The sequence below is a fragment of the Lactuca serriola genome, chromosome 4 (assembly GCF_051521515.1).
Source record: "Lactuca serriola cultivar US96UC23 chromosome 4, Lser_US96UC23_V15, whole genome shotgun sequence".
Classification (NCBI taxonomy): domain Eukaryota; kingdom Viridiplantae; phylum Streptophyta; class Magnoliopsida; order Asterales; family Asteraceae; genus Lactuca; species Lactuca serriola.
The window spans coordinates 102,801,458-102,806,955 of NC_136411.1; positions in this window are offsets into that span (position 1 = coordinate 102,801,458).

Genomic DNA, 5,498 nt, shown 5'->3' on the forward strand with positions numbered 1-5,498 from the left:
TAACTATAATATGTATAGTTAAGGTCACTACTACTTGTTACTACTACAACCGTACACACTATAATACCCACTATAATACACACTATTACAAGACGATACACTAATAAGGGAACTCGCTACGAACTATACAAAAGACTACTACACTATAATACATGAGGTAGCACAAATCAGGATTTAACGCACTAAATCACTACGAGATATGCTATTCGCTACATACTATGCCCAGAGTTTTCCGGATGGAAGACGACGCTACATGTATAAATCTATACGGGGCAGACACTATTACATCCCGACTGCCAGTTTCAGTCCGAGCCGTGCAGGCCCAGGGATGCCACTACTTCACTACACTATGCATGACCGGGAAGGTCATGGGGTTCGCTATTACTCTCACTATCAGTCACTTACAAGGAACACACTATATCCTCACTAAAATACTAAACTAAAGTCTACATTAACATCCCGAAGTAAAACAAGTATCTATCACTATTAGATGCATTTCTGGAAAATATAGGATTTTCTAGAGTTTTCTATTACGGAAAAATGTAAATAGTAACTTTTCACACTATCGGTACTAATGCATGTGATACTAGAACCCACACTAAACACTTATGAACTCACCAGCTTTATGCTGATACTCGTTTTCAAAATAACTTGTATCCTCAGGTCAAAGATAGACAGGTACAGGTGCATCATTTTGGAGAAGGTGGAGCATACAAGATCCATCTCTTATTTTTGTATGCTTTTGGTGTTTGTTGAACTTTATAGAACACACTTGTAATTAAACTCACTATGTAAATGGAATGGTTGCATGTTTCTTGTTTTTACTATTATACAATTGTGATGATACTGTACATGACGTCCCCAACCCCAAAACGTATTCCGCCGTTATCGGTTTTGGGGTGTGACACCTCAGCCCAATACGCCTCGCATGCTGTAAATGCTTAACCCTACTCAGTCCTTTCGTGAGGGGATCTGACGGGTTCTCATCTGATGATACCCTCTTTGCCACGAGGAGTCCTTCTTCTATCTTGTGTCTTATGAAGTGATATTTCCTGTCGATGTGTCTGGACCTGCCATGATCCCTCTACTCCTTGGCTAAGGCAACCGCACTATCGCTGTCACATAAAATCTTTACAGGATCCTTTACATGCAACTGGTACAACTCCAAGGTCTCTGATGAAGTTCTTCAGCCATATCACCTCCTTTGTCGCTTCTCTTGCTGTTATGTACTCTAATTCACACATTGAATTAGCTACAGTTTACTGCTTGGAACTTTTCCATGTAATTGCCCCTCCATTCAGGATAAAAACCCAGCCCGACTGAGAGCAGAAATTATCTCTGTCGGTTTGAAAGATGGCGTCACTATACTCTGTCACTCTCAAGTCATCACTCCCACCGAGGGTAAGGATCCAGTCCTTAGTCCTCCACAGGTACTTGAGAATGTTCTTCACTACAGTCTAGTGAGCCTTGTTAGGATTCCCTTGATATTTGGTGACAATGCTCAAAGCAAAGGCCACATCAGGGCGAGTACAAGTCATAGCATACATGATCGAGCCAACAGCGGAAGCATATGGCAATCGACTCATCTCGGCTATCTCAACCTCTGTACTCAGACTCTGAGCCTTGCTCAGTCTGGCATTGTGTTGGATCGGTAAGTCACCTTTCTTGGAATTATGCATGTTGAACCTCTTCAATACTTTGTCCAAGTAGGCACTTTGACTAAGTCCAATTAGTCTCTTACTCCTGTCTCTCAAAACCCTTATCCCAAGAATATAGGCAGCTTCTCCAAGGTCCTTCATAGCTAAACACTTCCCAAGCCAGGATTTCACCTCCTGTAGGGTTGGGATGTCATTTCCTATGAGTAGTATGTCATCCACATACAGTTCCAAAGAGCTAACTACACTCCCACTAGCTCTGACATATATATAGGACTCGTCCTCGCTTCTCGAAAACCCAAAATCTTTAACTTTCTCATCGAAACAAAGATTCCATATGCGAGAAGCTTTTTTCAATCCATAAATAGATTTCTCAAGCTTACACACTCTATTAGGGTAGTTAGCATCGACAAAACCCTCTTGCTGACTCATGTAAACATCCTCATCCAACTTCCCATTAAGGAAAGCGGTTTTGACATCCATTTGCCATATTTCATAGTTATGAAATGCAGCAAAGGATAGCATAACCCTAATAGACTTAATCTTCGCTACTGGTGAGAAGGTCTCATCATAGTCAACTCCCGGAGTTTCAGTAAAGCCCTATGCAACTAGTCACGCCTTATAAGTGTGAACCTTTCCATCCATGTCGGTCTTCTTCTTGAAGATCCATTTGCACCAAACTGTCTTACGATCGGGTACATTGTCAACCAAGTTCCAAACTTGATTGTCATACATGCACTGAATCTCGCTGTCCATCGCCTCTTTCCATTTAGTAGACTCGGAGCCTGCCATGGCTTCCTTATAGTTGTTAGGTTCATCCAAATTTACCAGTGTGCTATCACTAATAAATGTATCACCTTCTATAGTAATATGGAAACCATAAAACTCACGTGGAACTCTAACTCTATCGGAACGCCTCAGAGGTACAGAATCGTCAACTGGCTCAACACAATTTTCCTCCTCAGGTTGATTGCTAGCATTTGAGGTTCCTTCACCGCTTGAATCTTGAAGTTCTTCAAGGTCAATTTGCCTCCCACCGACCCTTTGGAATATGAGCTCTCTCTCACGAAAGACTGCTCTCCTCGCAACGAAGACAACATTGTCACTCAGTCTTTAGAAGAGATATCCAAAGGACTTCTGTAGGTAGCCGATGAAAATACACCGCTCACTTAGTGGTTCGAACTTATCATGAGTCTCACGCATCACAAAAGCCTTGCAACCCAAACCTTGATGTGTGCTAATGAGGGAACATTCCGTTTCCACATCTTGTGAGGTGTTTTGACAAGCTTTTTAGTTGGGACTTGATTAAGGATATGGGCGGAAGTCTCTAAGGCATACCCCCAGAATGATGTAGATAACGAAGCTTGACTCATCATGGAACGAACCATGTCCAACAAGGTTCGGTTGCACCTCTCAACCACACCATTAAGTTGTGGTGTCCTAGGTGGTGTCAACTGTGAAATAATTCCACACTCCTTAAGATAGTCCAGGAATTTGATACTAAGATACTCACCACCCCGATCGCATCGGAGCATTTTTATCTTCATGTCCAGCTGATTCTCCACTTCCTGTTTAAACTATTTGAATTTCTCAAAGGTTTCTGACTTATGCTTGATTAAGCAGATATAGCCATATCTATTGTAATCATCATTAAAAGTCAAATAGAAGTGGTTAGCATCCCTTGTGGCGGTTCTGAAAGGTCCACACACATCGGTGTGTATGAAATCTAACAAACCCTCACCCCATTTAGAAGAACCAGTCAAGGGTGACTTAGTCATTTTTCCAAGAAAACAAGACTCGCAAGTTGTGACAACCCTATATTTTTCCAAAAGCAGTGTAACGCTCAAATGTCAAATACAACGAAAACTATTTGGAATCAAGTAAATTAACCTCAAAAATAAAGTGTTCAAATATCTAAGTTGGGATGCATCAAATATTAGATATCGTGCCAAGGTTTCCAAAAACGTAAAGAAAGTTCAAAACCAAGTTATATTGAAGAAATTATAATCAATCGTATATTTACGAGACACCGTTAAAACGCTATTTAACATAAAAAGTGAAATTTCAATAAAATGCATTTTTTTTCCTTAAGTATCTAAACAAAAGATGTAGAGTTCGTTAAACTGTAAACGTACATAAAAAGATCGCCCAAATTGGACCTCGTATGAAGAAGTTACGAATTTCCAAAGTTTCGTAACACTAGTAGAGGCTAAAAACTCGAATTGATGATCGAGTGTTATTTTGCTAACGCAACCAAAATGAAAGTTGAAGATCTCCACAATAGGAGTAAAATGATAAAAAGACAAACGAAAACCGACGTCGAATAAAGAAACTATGAATTTTTAACGGACTTTAGGAGTCCCGACCTATTAAAAATATATCATTAAAAATAAAGTCAAAACTAGCCGACGGAGTCTAAATGAAAGTTGTAGAGCATAATCTCACCTATGCGTGGATATAAAGAACGTGAAAAACGGAGCCCGTACGCGAAAGTTATGGAATTTAGAAGATGGAAGTCGGGATTACGCCCAACGTAATCCCAGATTACGCCCAACATACTAGACCCAGAGTTGAATCCCATCGGCTGCAACTCAACGCTTAGCTAGACAGGAGTCGTAAGCTGTGACACATTTTTACGCCCTGCGTAACCGAAGTACGCCCCGCGTACCGTGTACTCCGGTGGTACGCCCCGCGTACGCGATCCTCCAGCACTATAAATAGAGGGTTTGAGCTACGGGTTTTGCACACTTTCTCAAACACTCTCTCATACTTCCAAGCTCCAGAGACCATCCCGACGCCCTCGGTTTCCGCACCCGAGCCCTCGACGAAAGATCTACGCTACCGAGACCCCCGAAGAGTCCTAAGGCGTAGCTTTCGGCAGTCGAAGTTCTGCTCAACTCTAGCCTCTCTCTCTCTCTTCAAACCAGACGAGTGAGTTCATACCCCTACCTTTCAATTCTTTTCATGTTTTAGGGGGGAAATACAAGTACATTACAAGTCAAAGTATCATTTTATAAACATAATTATAATATCTATCTTATAGAGTATTGATACAAACATCCTTATGTTTAAAGGGCTATTATATCACCAAGTTATTCTTACTAAATGGAAACATACTTTTTGAGAAACTATAATGAGTATAGTTAACAAGTTATTCATACATTTTACGTATACATCTTGACAAACGAAATACTTTCAAATGAAGTAAAGTCTTTCTTATCGTAAATCTGTTTCTACCAAGTAATGTGAGATATTCAAACTTCAACGTAATCGTATGTATGCATTTCAAGTCATGTATTATATACCATAATCTCTTGGAGGGAGAGCGTGATACTTGTGTATAGATCTATATGGGATTGACAACCCCGCGCCTAAACTATTAGCTATAGTTAGACCGGCAGGTCTGGGGTGACAATTGTCATAACATTACAACACCTGAAGAATGTTGTTACAGGCAGTCAGTGTCAATAGTATGGTTATAAAACTCACATAAAAGTATAAAAACAAGTTTGATTTACGAGATTCATATATGCATTCAGTTTTCCACATTATTTTTAGCACAAAGATTATCATTATTATTCAAGTATGGAACATAGTAACGCACTCCAACTCTGGAAACTTTTCAAACCATTTATAGAAAATATTGGATTTTCTGAAAACCTCGTTCATCGATTTACTACCAAAAGGACATACTTTTCAATGCAAAACACTTATGAACTCACCAACTTAAATGTTGACACTTTTTCGAAACCACTTGTATTTCTCAGGGAATCAGTAACACAGGTAACCACCTGCTTTTGAAGAAGGAACGCTAAGGACGTTTATCATTAAACATTTATATCA